Raw genomic sequence first — 18,537 nt, 5'->3', positions numbered from 1 at the left:
TTGTTTCAATGCATGATGTTGAATCTTTCTATGCATGACGAATGATAAATGCAATACAATTGTTTGTGACAACTGAGGTAGACTCTTTTGTGAGGCAAGATTGGAACTATGATTCCTCAATACGGGAACTCTGCCAACTCTGCTTGGGAAGAAGATGCTTAAATACACTTCTATTACACTGGTAACTGTATCAAAATGATGATCCTTTGAGAAGGACTAATAAAACTGCTTGGGGATTGTTGAAGAAGATTGCCCCTGATTCACTAATTGTTGCAAGTTAACTGATCATGGCTTCAGTTGAACTGTACTGTGGATGAACTGATCATGGCTTCAATTCTTGAAATGCATGTTGGGATGGCTTGCCCCAGTATAAGTCTTGAAAGGATAATCTGATAAACAAATCTTGACTGAACATCTGAACAACAGGATCTTGAAGTAACGTGCCCCTGATAGGATCACTGATCAAGTTTCTCGACTGTTTGAACTTCTTGAAAAATGAGTGCTTACTTGCAAATAAAATGTTCATTCAAGAATGGTAATTTTAATGCAGCGCTCAAAGCATATTTTTGAAATCAAAGTCATTATTGGAATGATGTTATTGATGTAAAGCAAATGGAATCACTGGTCAAACCATAAAGGCTAAGACATTCAAAGTGAAAGATAAAGCAAAGGCATGATATCAAAACAAATGATTGGCAAATCTCATGGGAGTCAGGTTACGCAACCTTGTTGTAGTATGCTTTCAAATAAACCTTGCTTCAATTAGGTCTTTTAAAGGTTGTAACATGGTCAGGTTCACGGTTTTAGAAATAAAGGATACAAGGCTCAAAATTTAATTGTACCCACCCCATCTTCGTGATGATCTCCAATCCTAAAACTCAGTTAATTCAACTTATGCATTCAGGTTCCAAGAGACTTCTGGATTTGCACCTTTGATAAAGATGATAGTTCACAAGCAAAGAGAGCTTTTGAGATGGCAGTCACTTCATCCTTTTGATAGTCACAACATTGTGTTGTTCAGGAACTTATTGACTTTTCTTTTTTCATCTTTTTCTTTTGATATCCCTAACTTTTTCCTGAACTGTTTATTTTTGAACTTACAGTCAGCGGGATGACCTTGTTTTTGCCTAAGTCATTTTTGGTCTTGACTTAGCAGGCTTTTCTTTGATTCTATTTTTTTTTTATACATTTTTTTTGAAAGATAGTGACTGCTCTGCTTAATGATTGATGAACCATCATTGGCTTTTGATTGACACATCCAACACTTCTTTGATGTGTGCGGAGGAACGATTACGATTGAAACCTTTGTTGAAAGGTGTACTGAATGATTCTCTTAAAATAGAATGCACAGCCAAATTAACTGAGAACTACCCTGCCCCAGGTTAAAAATGCGGTTTTTTCGTACAGAAAGAAACTCCTACTTCGAAGGCTCAAAGGGGTTGACAAGGGATTAACTTCCTTATTTCTCCAGTGTTTGGGAATTGAAGCAATGCCTGTATATCATCAGCAAAGTTTTATTTGAAAGCATAAAATTCAACAACTTGGGTATTTCGTTGTCATCATCCTCCCTCCAATCTTTGCATAAAACACAAGTTTGATAGAGAATAGCAGATGGATTTTTTTTTTTTTGTAAAAGTAGGTATAAACATATACATAGTGGATGTGAATGAATTCAAAATATGCAATGCTCATTTCATTAAAATTAACATTCAGAATTAAACAAAGTTTGAAAGCAAACAATACAATGAAGGAAATGCAAACAGTAAAGAAACAAAGGCCTAGTGACTAATCAACAACAAGGATGAGCTATCCCGTCTGAAACACTTGGCTTTAGGAGACTATCTGGCTTTGACTTTTCTTCAGCCACTTTGATCTGGCAAAGGATTAGTGACAACATTAGGACCCATATCCCTAAAAGATAGCATCTTTGATCTAACCAACTCTTGAACTCTTTCCTTCAGAGGGAAACATCTTTCTAAATCATGGCCTGCTGCACCTTGATGGAAAGGACAATGAAGATCAGATCTGAAACCATCAGGGAGAGGATTTCGAGGAGGAGGCATAGCTCTTGTTGTAATCAACCCTTTCTGGACCAAAGCAGGATACAGTTCAGTATAAGTCATGGGGATAGGATCAAAGTCGACCCTATTACGAATCTGATTCTGGTTAGCAGCTTGAGGTTGAGGAGCTTGAAGTCGCACAGGAGCGACAGCAGTTACATATGGCTGATCACCATTCTGAGGTCTATGACGAGGTCTTCTTCTATCATTCAACACAGCATTAGTCTCATTCTCTTTCTTCTTCTGGAAGCCCCCAAAAGGTTTCTTTGAAGAATCAACAGCAACAGACACTTTTCCTTTCCTGATTCCTTCTTCTAGCCTTTGACCAATTGTTACCAAATCAGTGAAGTTTGAAGACACACTTCCAATCATCTTCTCCCAAAAGAAAGGAGAAAGGGTATCCATGAACAAGCTAGCTAATTCCTTCTCAGACAAAAGTGGTTCAACTTGGGAAGCCAATTCTCTCCAACGTTGAGCATATTCCTTGAAAGATTCCTTTTCCTTCTGAGCCATATTCTGAAGTTGACGATGATCAGGTGCCATATCCAGATTATACTTGTACTGTTTCATGAACGCATCAGCTAAATCTTGGAAATTCTGAACACAACCCTTTTCCAAACTCATGTACCACTTCAACGAAGCACCACTTAAACTGTCTTGAAAGCAATGAATGAGCAAATTCTGGTTGTTGGTGTAAGCAGTCATCTTTCTGTAGTACATGGTCAAATGATTTCTTGGACAAGTATGCCCCTTATACTTCTCAAACTCAGGAACTTTGAACTTGGAAGGCATGACAAGATTTGAAACAAGACCCATGTTATCAGCATTCACACTAAAGAAATTGTTTCCTTCCATAGCTCTTAGTCTCTTTTCCAATGCCTGATATTGCTCACGGACTTCTTCAACTTCACCACAATCTCCTTGACTAACACTTCGAGAATCAACAGAACGGTAATCATAGAGAGGATTGTCATAACGAGCTGGAACAGCTTGAGCAGTAGTATGAACAACAGGTGGAGGTTCATAAAAGACCGGAGGTTGGAATATCTGCCTCGAAGTTTGACCCACCATAGAAGCATTGACATATGTTGGAGAGAAATTCTCAGGTAACCCAAATTCTGGCCAAGTAGAAGGTGGCTTCTGAACCTGTAAAGGATCAACAACAGCAGTGGAGACTTCGGAAATAACAGTCCTCTGAGGTGGATCAGTCCTAGCCATCAACACTTGCATCATCTCGGTAAGCTTAATCATGCCTGATTTCAACTCATCAATTTCCATTCTAACTTCCATGTTATGTTTCTCTTGGTCTGCCATTCTTTGTCTAACAGCAGCTCTAGTTCCGTACTTGTGCGGAGGAATCAGCTTGACGGTAGACAGACAACTCTGAAGATGGAGACATACAAGGATAAGTTTTCTGTACAACCTGGATAAATGCATGAAGTATGCAAATGATGCAATGCAAATGCAATGTTGTTTGATTTTCAAGGAATTCAAGTTATTAATTTGTAAACATCAAAGCATGAAGGAAGTAAATCCTAAATTGGATCAAAGCATTGATCAAGTTATCATCAAGATCAATCATCCATTTTGGTGGATTAGGGTTTTCACCCCATCAACACCCAAGATCCAATGAGTTTGATGAAACTTATGATGTTTACAAAGAAAGACCTATGAGTTCCTTGGAAATCAAACGAATGCATGGTTTATGTATCCATCATAGTCAAGGTCACACAAGGTCACACAAACAAGGTTCAAAGTCACGAGCATGGAACCATGGTTAAGAACCACCCACAAAGGTATGTGCTAAGGTTTTTTGTACCTGTACAACGGGTTCTACAAAGTTCCCGAGGTCTGCATTCCATCTCGAGAATATTATCGGCTTAAGCGACTTACTCACCAACCAACAATATTCTAAAGAGAAACTCGCTCGAGTGTAGTATCGCGTGACAACCAATTAGGACTTCACCCAAATAGTCTCCGCACTACGTCCTAAAAGGCTAAGATGGGTTAAGGTATTCTAAGGTCCTCAGCTTTACAGACCCAACCAAAAGTAACAATGCTTTCACGACTGACTCGTTCAACACTATCACCTTTAGCCAAGCCATTCTCCACTGAGTTGTGGGTCTCAAGTCAGCTCACGAAGGAATAACTCCACATAAGCCAAAATGACTATACCACATCCTATCTTAATGTACACTCAAGTCCGGGTATAGGACTTATCTCACACAAGTATCACCCAAGCACCCATAAAAAAATATATACAAATAAAGATATATACAAAAGAAATAGCAAACAAGAAGCAATAACATAAACACAGAGATAAACAAAATAGGCTAAACCCACTTAGGACGATCCCCAGCAGAGTCGCCACTTTTCTGTAGCGGCGGAAAATTTGAGATTAAGCCAATCGTTTACTTAACTCGTTAAAAAGCAAGAGTCGCCACCGAACTTTTTTAATTCCAAAATAGGAAAGGGAAAAAACTCGAAAAAACCACAAAAAAAAGAAATCTGGATACGGGGGTTGGTTATGTAAGGGGAAGGTGTTAGCACCCCTCACATCTGTGGTACTCCACAGGAACCTTTTGAAAATCTGTGTTTATGTTAAAACCATTTTTGTTTGCTAAAAGAAGAAATGAGAAAAGAAATATATACAAAAGAAAAAGGTTATTTACAAAAGTTTGCTCGGCAAGACGTTGAATCTTGTGCCTACATACCTCCTCAGTGCAATGGAGAAGTCAGAGCATTTGTAGTTCTGCTCAAAAGTTTTGGAAAAAAAGTTTTTAAAACAGTTTTAAAAGAAAAGGAGTGCAAGTGCACAAAAGAGTTTTAAAGAAGATCACTTAACAAAAGTCAAGGTTTTATTATGAAAAGAGTTTTGAAAACAGGTCGATGGCGATGCGCAAGGCACTCGACTTACAAAGAGTTGGTTGGGAGCTTGGTATATGGACCAAGTAATGCGGGGGTGAAGATTTAAAAGAGGAAAATGGAAGAAGTAAATGAAAACATACAAGCTCATACAGGTAAAATCCATACAAACAAGCATACAAGTTCAAGCATAAAGGGATGAACATGAAAGAGGTAGAGTAAGAGTGTATGTGAAAGTACGGTTGATGGCGATGCGTGGAGTGCAATCGACTTACGGTAGAAAACGGCTAAGGTCCTAATTTTATTTTGAAAAACGGTTAAAAGCATGCAAGCAATAATAATAAAGCGGTAAAGGAAAGCGATAAAATTATTACAAGGCCTCGGGATGGGGGATTACACACTTAACCGAATGGGGATGAAAATTAACTACTAATTATTACAACTCAATCGAAATATTAAAGCGGAAAATAAAAGGATAATATATACAAAAATTAAAATGAATTATAATGTCCATAAGAAAGCCCTCAAAGATAGTAGTACCTCACAGAAATCAAGCAAATGTTAGTCACGGATATATATAAAATGATGCATGAATGGCAAAAATACTAACAAATATTAATCAAAATTAACTAAGAAAAATATAGAAATAATCACATTAAAAGGAAACTAAAAATAAACAACATATTTTTGGTATTTTTGATATGGAAAATAAAATCTAATTCTAAACATAGTTTTTTTTGGTATTTTTAATATTAAATCAAATATTTTTAAAAAAAAAACTATATAAAACTAAATAATCAAATAACATGATGGGTTAAAAACAGTAAACAGGGAGGCTGAAACATTAAGGGCGCTAGGCCCAAAAGGAGGAGGCCCATGATAAAATCTGAAACAAAAAGACCACGGGAGGGGGTGCATCGCATGAGAACAGGGTATAGCATAGCAATCTGATTGGGTTCTCATCAAATTTAAAAAACGGCCCAGATCAAACTTGAAATCACACAATAATAAAAACCCTAAAATCCAAAGCCAAAAACCGGTCCCTATCTCTCACACGTTCCCTGTTTCTTATCTCACTCTTCTCCCAGTTTTTCTCTCTGTTTTTTACGGTTCAAACAAACAACAACATACCAAATATTCAGAAATTGAAAGCAAACAGTCACAAGAATAACAAATATGTTCATCAGTTCTCATCAATACCAAATGCTTAGTTTGAAATCACAAGTCAACAAGAAATTACCGCAGAAGCAACATGATATGAGTATCAAATGCGAACTGAAAAAGTGATTAAAAGGTTACCGATCAGAGATGTGAGTTGCAAGATCTTTGACGAATACCTCTAATGAACTCCTTCTCTCCGATCCTGCTCCGAAAACGCTAAAGGAAGGATCCGTTGTTATTTCGCCGGGATTGTGGAATTGTTACGAGAACGATGAAGATGCAGGGGAGCGTCGATTTGTTCACTGATGCGTGCAGGTACGTGAGTGACTTGATTTGAAGTTGTTGTATGCTGTGAGCGACTGAGCGTGATTCGGAGCGGTGATGGTTGATTGTGGCTGTTTTGGCGAAGTAATGATGGTTATAGTTTATGGTGATTTGGTTTGTGTTGAGTTATGGTGTTGTGAAGGTTGGTTGTGTGTTGGAGATGAGTTCGGTTTGAAGGTGAATCTGCAAAGTGAGGAAGGTTTTGTTATGAATGTGTTGTTACATGATGCTGAAGGTGAGATTGAAATTTGAAGGATATGTGAGTTTTAGAGCAGAAATTGGGAGCTATGGATGGATGAATGGAGGAAACTTGAAAGGTTCACGGTTCAAATTGTTGCTATTGTTCTATTGAAACAAGATTTTGGTGATTTCTTATTTGGAGTGAAGGTTTTGGGTCTGTTTCACAAAATTTCCAGAAGGATGAAGGTGAATTTTTGTGGAGGAGAATTTTTCTGTGTATTTTGGCAGAGTAACATTAACTTTTTCTCCTCCCCATAATCTGTTCTACGATGCTTGTTATATAGTGAGTGTGAGGTGAGGGTAGGATAGGAAATTGAGGGGAATTGGTGAGGAATGTGTGAGGATTGTGTGAAAACTTTCGATCCACTTTTTTCGGGTGAAAGGGTGAGCAACGCATGAAAAGGAGAGAGATTCCATGAGGTGGTGAAAATGTTTGTTGCAAATTTGTTTGTAGTGCCTTTCTAGAAGATGTGTGAAAGTGTGATGTCATGAAAGTTGGTGAAATGCCTTAGCAATTACAATGAACTTCTTGCTGGAACGTGAAATGAATTGAAGATGTGGATTCAATCAACCTCATGGTTTCATTGTTTGGACTCAAAATATCAATGGGCCTTCAATTTGAATTAGCTTGGACCTTCACTTTTATTTTGCACCTATTAAAGAGATAGTAAAAACAAGTAGTAACAAAAAAATGATAAAATGATTTACTAATTTTAATTAAAAACTCAACTTAAATCTAAATTGAATTTAAAATTAAAATTATAAATCCCAAAATATTAATAAGAATAGACAAAAATACCATTAATTCTAAAATGATGATATGAGATGAATGTATTTTTTTTTTTTATGATTTTGCTAAATGAATGCAAATGGACAAGTAAAATGCTATGTATATTTTTTTGAATTTTTAAGATAAAATAAGAATACTAAATGTAAATGATGCAGATAAAAAGTCGGGGCAAAATTTAGGGTACAACACATAGTAGCACACAAAAGTTTAATAAAATAAATGTATGAAACTTTAACTAACTTTGAACTTTTAAATAGTATAGCACACGAAAATCTTTCAAAATACAAACGTATCTAAGTTAAACTAATTTCGTGACTTTTATGTAATATAGCACACGAAAATCTTCCAAAATATCATTGTATGCAAGCTTAACTAACTTCATGAATTTTATGTAGTATAGCACACTAAAATCATCCAAAATATCAAACTTTGTAATTTAAGAAACTTCGTGACTTTTATGTAGTATAGCACACGAAAATCTTCAAAAATACCAAATTTGCAAGTTTAACAAACTTCATGACTTTTATGTAGAATAGCACACGAAAATCATCCAAAATACCAAACTTTGCAATTTAAGGAACTTTGTGACTTTTATGTAGTATAGCACACGAAAATCTTCCAAAAGACCAAATTTTGCAAATTTAACAAACTTCGTGGCTTTTCTGTAGTGTAGCACAAAAAAAATTAATAAAATAAATGTATGAAATTTTAACGAACTTCTTACTTTTATATAGTATAGCACACGAAAATTTCCAAAATGACCAAATTTTGTAAGTTTAACTAGCTTCGGGACTTTTATAAAGTATACCACAAGAAAATCTTCCAAATACCAATTTATGCAAGTTTAACGAACTTTGTGTATGTTATATAGTATTGCATACGAATATCTTCCGAAATGCCAAGTTTTTTCACATTTAATGAACTCCAATACTTTTATGTAGTATAGCACACGAAAATGTTCAAAATGAATAAATTTTGCAAGTTTAACTAGCTTTGTCACTTTTATGTAGTATAGCACACGAAAATCTTTCAAAATATCATTGTATGCATGCATAACTAATTTCATGACTTTTATAAAGTATAGCAAACAAAAATCATCCAAAATACCAAACTTTGCAATTTAAGAAACTTCATGACTTTTATGTTGTATAGTTCACGAAAATCTTCAAAAATACCAAATTTGCAAGTTTAACAAACTTCTTGACTTTTATGTAGTATAGCACACGAAAATCATCCAAAATAACAAACCTTGCAATTTACGGAACTTTGTGACTTTTATGTAGTATAGCACACGAAAATCTTCCAAAATATCATTGTATGAAAGCTTAACTAAATTCTTGAATTTTATGTAGTATAGCACACTAAAATCATCAAAGATATCAAACTTTGCAATTTAAGAAACTTCATGACTTTTATATAGTATAGCACACGAAAATCTTCAAAAATACCAAATTTGCAAGTTTAACAAACTTCATGACTTTTATGTAGTATAGCACACGAAAAATCATCCAAAATACCAAACTTTGCAATTTAAGGAACTTTGTGACTTTTATGTAGTATAGCACACGAAAATCTTCAAAAAGACCAAATTTTGCAAGTTTAACAAACTTCGTGGCTTTTCTGTAGTATAGCACACAAAAAAATTAATAAAATAAATGTATGAAATTTTAACGAACTTCAGACTTTTATATAGTATAGCACACGAAAATTTTCAAAATGACCAAATTTTGTAATTTTAACGAGCTTCGAGACTTTTATAAAGTATACCACAAGAAAATCTTCCAAATACCAATGTATGCAAGTTTAACGAACTTTGTGTATGTTATATAGTATTGCAGACGAATATCTTCCGAAATGCCAAGTTTTTTCAAATTTAATGAACTCCAAGACTTTTATGTAGTATAGCACACGAAAATGTTCAAAATGAATAAATTTTGCAAGTTTAACAAGCTTTGTCACTTTTATGTAGTATAGCACACGAAAATCTTTCAAAATATCATTGTATGCATGCATAACTAATTTCATGACTTTTATAAAGTATAGCAAACGAAAATCATCCAAAATACCAAACTCTACAATTTAAGAAACTTCATGACTTTTATGTTGTATAGCTCACGAAAATCTTCAAAAATACCAAATTTGCAAGTTTAACAAACTTCATGACTTTTATGTAGTATAGCACACGAAAATCATCCAAAATAACAAACCTTGCAATTTACGGAACTTTGTGACTTTTATGTAGTATAGCACACGAAAATCTTCCAAAATATCATTGTATGCAAGCTTAACTAACTTCATGAATTTTATGTAGTATAGCACACTAAAATCATCAAAAATATCAAACTTTGCAATTTAAGAAACTTCGTGACTTTCATGTAGTATAGCACACGAAAATCTTCAAAAATACCAAATTTGCAAGTTTAACAAACTTCATGACTTTTATGTAGTATAGCACACGAAAATCATCCAAAATAGCAAACTTTGCAATTTAAGGAACTTTGTGACTTTTATGTAGTATAGCACACGAAAATCTTCAAAAAGACCAAATTTTGCAAGTTTAACAAACTTCGTGGCTTTTCTGTAGTATAGCACACAAAAAAATTAATAAAATAAATGTATGAAATTTTAACGAACTTCAGACTTTTATATAGTATAGCACACGAAAATTTTCAAAATGACCAAATTTTGTAACTTTAACGAGCTTCGAGACTTTTATAAAGTATACCACAAGAAAATCTTCCAAATACCAATGTATGAAAGTTTAACGAACTTTGTGTATGTTATATAGTATTGCAGACGAATATCTTCCGAAATGCCAAGTTTTTTCAAATTTAAAGAACTCCAAGACTTTTATGTAGTATAGCACACGAAAATGTTCAAAATGAATAAATTTTGCAAGTTTAACAAGCTTTGTCACTTTTATGTAGTATAGCACACGAAAATCTTTCAAAATATCATTGTATGCATGCATAACTAATTTCATGACTTTTATAAAGTATAGCAAACAAAATCATCCAAAATACCAAACTCTACAATTTAAGTAACTTCATGACTTTTATGTTGTATAGCTCACGAAAATCTTCAAAAATACCAAATTTGCAAGTTTAACAAACTTCATGACTTTTATGTAGTATAGCACACGAAAATCATCCAAAATAACAAACCATGCAATTTAAGGAACTTTGTGACTTTTATGTAGTATAGCACACGAAAATCTTCCAAAATATCATTGTATGCAAGCTTAACTAACTTCATGAATTTTATGTAGTATAGCACACTAAAATCATCAAAAATATCAAACTTTGCAATTTAAGAAACTTCGTGACTTTCATGTAGTATAGCACACGAAAATCTTCAAAAATACCAAATTTTCAAGTTTAACAAACTTCATGACTTTTATGTAGTATAGCAGACGAAAATCATCCAAAATACCAAACTTTGCAATTTAAGGAACTTTGTGACTTTTATGTAGTATAGCACACGAAAAATCTTCAAAAAGACCAAATTTTGTAAGTTTAACAAACTTTGTGGCTTTTCCGTAGTATAGCACACAAAAGAATTAATAAAATAAATGTATGAAATTTTAACGAACTTCAGACTTTTATATAGTATAGCACACGAAAATTTTCAAAATGACCAAATTTTGTAACTTTAACGAGCTTCGAGACTTTTATAAAGTATACCACAAGAAAATCTTCCAAATACCAATGTATGCAAGTTTAACGAACTTTGTGTATGTTATATAGTATTGCAGACGAATATCTTCCGAAATGCCAAGTTTTTTCAAATTTAATGAACTCCAAGACTTTTATGTAGTATAGCACACGAAAATGTTCAAAATGAATAAATTTTGCAAGTTTAACAAGGTTTGTCACTTTTATGTAGTATAGCACACGAAAATCTTTCAAAATATCCTTGTATGCATGCATAACTAATTTCATGACTTTTATAAAGTATAGCAAACGAAAATCATCCAAAATACCAAACTTTGCAATTTAAGAAACTTCATGACTTTTATGTTGTATAGCTCACGAAAATCTTCAAAAATACCAAATTTGCAAGTTCAACAAACTTCATGACTTTTATGTAGTATAGCACACGAAAATCATCCAAAATAACAAATCTTGCAATTTAAGGAACTTTGTGACTTTTATGTAGTATAGCACACGAAAATCTTCCAAAATATCATTGTATGCAAGCTTAACTAACTTCATGAATTTTATGTAGTATAGCACACTAAAATCACCAAAAATATCAAACTTTGCAATTTAAGAAACTTCGTGACTTTCATGTAGTATAGCACACGAAAATCTTCAAAAATACCAAATTTGCAAGTTTAACAAACTTCATGACTTTTATGTAGTATAGCACACGAAAATCATCCAAAATACCAAACTTTGCAATTTAAGGAACTCTGTGACTTTTATGTTGTATAGCACACGAAAATCTTTAATAATACCAAATTGCAAGTTTAACAAACTTCATGGATTTTATGTAGTATAACACACAAAAATTTAACTAAATAAATGTATGAAAGTTTAATGGACTTATGATTTTTATATAGTATAGTACACGAAAATCTTCAAAAAGACCAAATTTTATAAGTTTAACGAGCTTCGTGACTTTTATGAAGTATACCACACGAAAATCTTCCAAAATACTAATATATGCAAGTTTAACGAACTTTGTGTATGTTATGTAATATAGCAGACGAAAATCTTCTAAAATACCAAAGTTAGCAAGTTTGACGAAGTTCGTGACTTTTATGTAGTATAGGACACGAAAAACTTCAAAAAGACCAAAATTTTCAAGTTTAATGAACTCTTGATTTTTACGTAGTAGCACACAAAAGTTTAATAAAATAAATGTATGAGAGTTTAACTAACTTCGAACTTTTAAATAGTATAGCACACGAAAATCTTCCAAAATACAAACGTATGCAAGTTAAACTAATTTCGTGACTTTTATGTAATATAGCACACGAAAATCTTCCAAAGTATCATTGTATGCAAGCTTAACTAACTTCATGAATTTAATGTAGTATAGCACACTAAAATCATCCAAAATATCGAACTTTGTAATTTAAGAAACATCGTGACTTTTATGTAGTATAGCACACGAAAATCTTCAAAAAGACCAAATTTTGCAAGTTTAACAAACTTCGTGGCTTTTCTGTAGTATAGCACACAAAAAAATTAATAAAATAAATGTATGAAATTTTAACGAACTTCAAACTTTTATATAGTATAGCACACGAAAATTTTCAAAATGACCAAATTTTGTAACTTTAACGAGCTTCGAGACTTTTATAAAGTATACCACAAGAAAATCTTCCAAATACCAATGTATGCAAGTTTAACGAACTTTGTGTATGTTATATAGTATTGCAGACGAATATCTTCCGAAATGCCAAGTTTTTTCAAATTTAATGAACTCCAAGACTTTTATGTAGTATAGCACACGAAAATGTTCAAAATGAATAAATTTTCCAAGTTTAACAAGCTTTGTCACTTTTATGTAGTATAGCACACGAAAATCTTTCAAAATATCATTGTATGCATGCATAACTAATTTCATGACTTTTATAAAGTATAGCAAACAAAATCATCCAAAATACCAAACTCTACAATTTAAGAAACTTCATGACTTTTATGTTGTATAGCTCACGAAAATCTTCAAAAAATACCAAATTTGCAAGTTCAACAAACTTCATGACTTTTATGTAGTATAGCACACGAAAATCATCCAAAATAACAAACCTTGCAATTTAAGGAACTTTGTGACTTTTATGTAGTATAGCACACGAAAATCTTCCAAAATATCATTGTATGCAAGCTTAACTAACTTCATGAATTTTATGTAGTATAGCACACTAAAATCATCAAAAATATCAACTTTGCAATTTAAGAAACTTCGTGACTTTCATGTAGTATAGCACACGAAAATCTTCAAAAATACCAAATTTGCAAGTTTAACAAACTTCATGACTTTGATGTAGTATAGCACACGAAAATCATCCAAAATACCAAACTTTGCAATTTAAGGAACTTTGTGACTTTTATGTTGTATAGCACACGAAAATCTTTAAAAATACCAAATTGCAAGTTTAACAAACTTCATGGATTTTATGTAGTATAACACACAAAAATTTAACTAAATAAATGTATGAAAGTTTAATGGACTTATGATTTTTATATAGTATAGCACACGAAAATCTTCAAAAAGACCAAATTTTATAAGTTTAACGAGCTTCGTGACTTTTATGAAGTATACCACACGAAAATCTTCCAAAATACTAATATATGCAAGTTTAACGAACTTTGTGTATGTTATGTAATATAGCAGACGAAAATCTTCTAAAATACCAAAGTTAGCAAGTTTGACGAAGTTCGTGACTTTTATGTAGTATAGGACACGAAAAACTTCAAAAAGACCAAAATTTTCAAGTTTAATGAACTCTTGATTTTTACGTAGTAGCACACAAAAGTTTAATAAAATAAATGTATGAGAGTTTAACTAACTTCGAACTTTTAAATAGTATAGCACATGAAAATCTTCCAAAATACAAACGTATGCAAGTTAAACTAATTTCGTGACTTTTATGTAATATAGCACACGAAAATCTTCCAAAGTATCATTGTATGCAAGCTTAACTAACTTCATGAATTTAATGTAGTATAGCACACTAAAATCATCCAAAATATCGAACTTTGTAATTTAAGAAACATCGTGACTTTTATGTAGTATAGCACACGAAAATCTTCAAAAAGACCAAATTTTGCAAGTTTAACAAACTTCGTGGCTTTTCTGTAGTATAGCACACAAAAAAATTAATAAAATAAATGTATGAAATTTTAACGAACTTCAAACTTTTATATAGTATAGCACACGAAAATTTTCAAAATGACCAAATTTTGTAACTTTAACGAGCTTCGAGACTTTTATAAAGTATACCACAAGAAAATCTTCCAAATACCAATGTATGCAAGTTTAACGAACTTTGTGTATGTTATATAGTATTGCAGACGAATATCTTCCGAAATGCCAAGTTTTTTCAAATTTAATGAACTCCAAGACTTTTATGTAGTATAGCACACGAAAATGTTCAAAATGAATAAATTTTCCAAGTTTAACAAGCTTTGTCACTTTTATGTAGTATAGCACACGAAAATCTTTCAAAATATCATTGTATGCATGCATAACTAATTTCATGACTTTTATAAAGTATAGCAAACAAAATCATCCAAAATACCAAACTCTACAATTTAAGAAACTTCATGACTTTTATGTTGTATAGCTCACGAAAATCTTCAAAAAATACCAAATTTGCAAGTTCAACAAACTTCATGACTTTTATGTAGTATAGCACACGAAAATCATCCAAAATAACAAACCTTGCAATTTAAGGAACTTTGTGACTTTTATGTAGTATAGCACACGAAAATCTTCCAAAATATCATTGTATGCAAGCTTAACTAACTTCATGAATTTTATGTAGTATAGCACACTAAAATCATCAAAAATATCAACTTTGCAATTTAAGAAACTTCGTGACTTTCATGTAGTATAGCACACGAAAATCTTCAAAAATACCAAATTTGCAAGTTTAACAAACTTCATGACTTTGATGTAGTATAGCACACGAAAATCATCCAAAATACCAAACTTTGCAATTTAAGGAACTTTGTGACTTTTATGTTGTATAGCACACGAAAATCTTTAAAAATACCAAATTGCAAGTTTAACAAACTTCATGGATTTTATGTAGTATAACACACAAAAATTTAACTAAATAAATGTATGAAAGTTTAATGGACTTATGATTTTTATATAGTATAGCACACGAAAATCTTCAAAAAGACCAAATTTTATAAGTTTAACGAGCTTCGTGACTTTTATGAAGTATACCACACGAAAATCTTCCAAAATACTAATATATGCAAGTTTAACGAACTTTGTGTATGTTATGTAATATAGCAGACGAAAATCTTCTAAAATACCAAAGTTAGCAAGTTTGACGAAGTTCGTGACTTTTATGTAGTATAGGACACGAAAAACTTCAAAAAGACCAAAATTTTCAAGTTTAATGAACTCTTGATTTTTACGTAGTAGCACACAAAAGTTTAATAAAATAAATGTATGAGAGTTTAACTAACTTCGAACTTTTAAATAGTATAGCACACGAAAATCTTCCAAAATACAAACGTATGCAAGTTAAACTAATTTCGTGACTTTTATGTAATATAGCACACGAAAATCTTCCAAAGTATCATTGTATGCAAGCTTAACTAACTTCATGAATTTAATGTAGTATAGCACACTAAAATCATCCAAAATATCAAACTTTGTAATTTAAGAAACATCGTGACTTTTATGTAGTATAGCACACGAAAATCTTCAAAAATACCAATTTGCAAGTTTAACAAACTTCATGACTTTTATGTAGAATAGCACGCGAAAATCATCCAAAATACCAAACTTTGCAATTTAAGGAACTTTGTGACTTTTATGTAGTATAGCACACGAAAATCTTCAAAAAGACCAAATTTTGCAAGTTTAACAAACTTCGTGGCTTTTCTGTAGTGTAGCACAAAAAAAACTAATAAAATAAATGTATGAAATTTTAACGAACTTCTGACTTTTATATAGTATAGCACACGAAAATTTTCAAAATGACCAAATTTTGTAAGTTTAACTAGCTTCGGGACTTTTATAAAGTATACCACAAGAAAATCTTCCAAATACCAATGTATGCAAGTTTAACGAACTTTGTGTATGTTATATAGTATTGCAGACGAATATCTTCCGAAATGCCAAGTTTTTTCAAATTTAATGAACTCCAAGACTTTTATGTAGTATAGCACACGAAAATGTTCAAAATGAATAAATTTTGCAAGTTTAACAAGCTTTGTCACTTTTATGTAGTATAGCACACGAAAATCTTTCAAAATATCATTGTATGCATGCATAACTAATTTCATGACTTTTATAAACTATAGCAAACGAAAATCATCCAAAATACCAAACTTTGAAATTTAAGAAACTTCATGACTTTTATGTTGTATAGCTCACGAAAATCTTCAAAAATACCAAATTTGCAAGTTTAACAAACTTCATGACTTTTATGTAGTATAGCACACGAAAATCATCCAAAATAACAAACCTTGCAATTTAAGGAACTTTGTGACTTTTATGTAGTATAGCACACGAAAATCTTCCAAAATATCATTGTATGCAAGCTTAACTAACTTCATGAATTTTATGTAGTATAGCACACTAAAATCATAAAAAATATCAAACTTTGCAATTTAAGAAACTTCGTGACTTTTATGTAGTATAGCACACGAAAATCTTCAAAAATACCAAATTTGCAAGTTTAACAAACTTCATGACTTTTATGTAGTATAGCACACGAAAAATCATCCAAAATACCAAACTTTGCAATTTAAGGAACTTTGTGACTTTTATGTAGTATAGCACACGAAAATCTTCAAAAAGACCAAATTTTGCAAGTTTAACAAACTTCGTGGCTTTTCTGTAGTATACACAAAAAAATTAATAAAATAAATGTATGAAATTTTAACGAACTTCAGACTTTTATATAGTATAACACAAGAAAATTTTCAAAATGACCTAATTTTGTAAGTTTAACTAGTTTTGGGACTTTTATAAAGTATACCACATGAAAATCTTCAAAATACCAACGTATGCAAGTTTAATGAACTTTGTGTATGTTATATAGTATTGCAGACGAAAATCTTCCGAAATGCCAAGTTTTATCAAGTTTAATGAACTTCAAGACTTTTATGTGCACACGACAATGTTCAAAATGAACAAATTTTGCAAGTTTAACGAGTTTTGTGACTTTTATGTAGTATAGCACACGAAAATCTTTCAAAATATCATTGTATGCAAGCATAACTAACTTCATGAGTTTTATGTAGTATAGCACACGAAAATCATCCAAAATACCAAACTTTGCAATTTAAGGAACTTTGTGACTTTTATGTTGTATAGCACACGAAAATCTTTAAAAATACCAATTTGCAAGTTTAACAAACTTCATGGATTTTATGTAGTATAACACACAAAAATTTAACTAAATAAATGTATGAAAGTTTAATGGACTTATGATTTTTATATACTATAGCACACGAAAATCTTCAAAAAGACCAAATTTTATAAGTTTAACGAGCTTTGTGACTTTTATGAAGTATACCACACGAAAATCTTCCAAAATACCAATATATGATTGTTAAACGAACTTTGTGTATGTTATGTAATATAGCAGACGAAAATCTTCTAAAATACCTAAGTTAGCAAGTTTAACGAACTTCGTGACTTTTATGTAGTATAGGACACGAAAAACTTCAAAAAGACCAAAATTTTCAAGTTTAATGAACTCTTGATTTTTACGTAATAGCACACAAAAGTTTAATAAAATAAATGTATGAGAGTTAAACTAACTTCGAACTTTTAAATAGTATAGCACACGAAAATCTTCCAAAATACAAACGTATGCAAGTTAAAATAATTTCGTGACTTTTATATAATTTAGCACACGAAAATCATCCAAAATATCATTGTATGCAAGCTATCAAATTTCGTGACTTTTATGTAACTTAACTAACTTCATGAATTTTATGTAGTATACACACTAAAATCATCCAAAATATCAAACTTTGCAATTTAAGAAACTTTATGACTTTTATGTAGTATAGCACACGAAAATCTTCAAAAATACCAAATTTGCAAGTTTAACAAACTTCATGACTTTTATGTAGTATAGCACACGAAAATCATCCAAAATACCAAACTTTGCAATTTAAGGAACTTTGTGACTTTTATGTAGTATAGCAAACGAAAATCTTCAAAAAGACCAAATTGTGCAAGTTTAACAAACTTCGTGGCTTTTCTGTAGTATAGCACACAAAAAAATTTAATAAAATAAATGTATGAAAATTTAACGAACTTCTGACTTTTATATAGTATAGTACACGAAAATTTTCAAAATGACCAAATTTTGTAAGTTTAACGAGCTTCGGGACTTTTATAAAGTATACCACAAGAAAATCTTCCAAATACCAATGTGTAAGT

This window comes from Vicia villosa, linkage group LG5, assembly GCF_029867415.1.
Source record: "Vicia villosa cultivar HV-30 ecotype Madison, WI linkage group LG5, Vvil1.0, whole genome shotgun sequence".
NCBI lineage: Eukaryota > Viridiplantae > Streptophyta > Magnoliopsida > Fabales > Fabaceae > Vicia > Vicia villosa.
Note: the sequence above shows the minus strand (reverse complement) of the source record.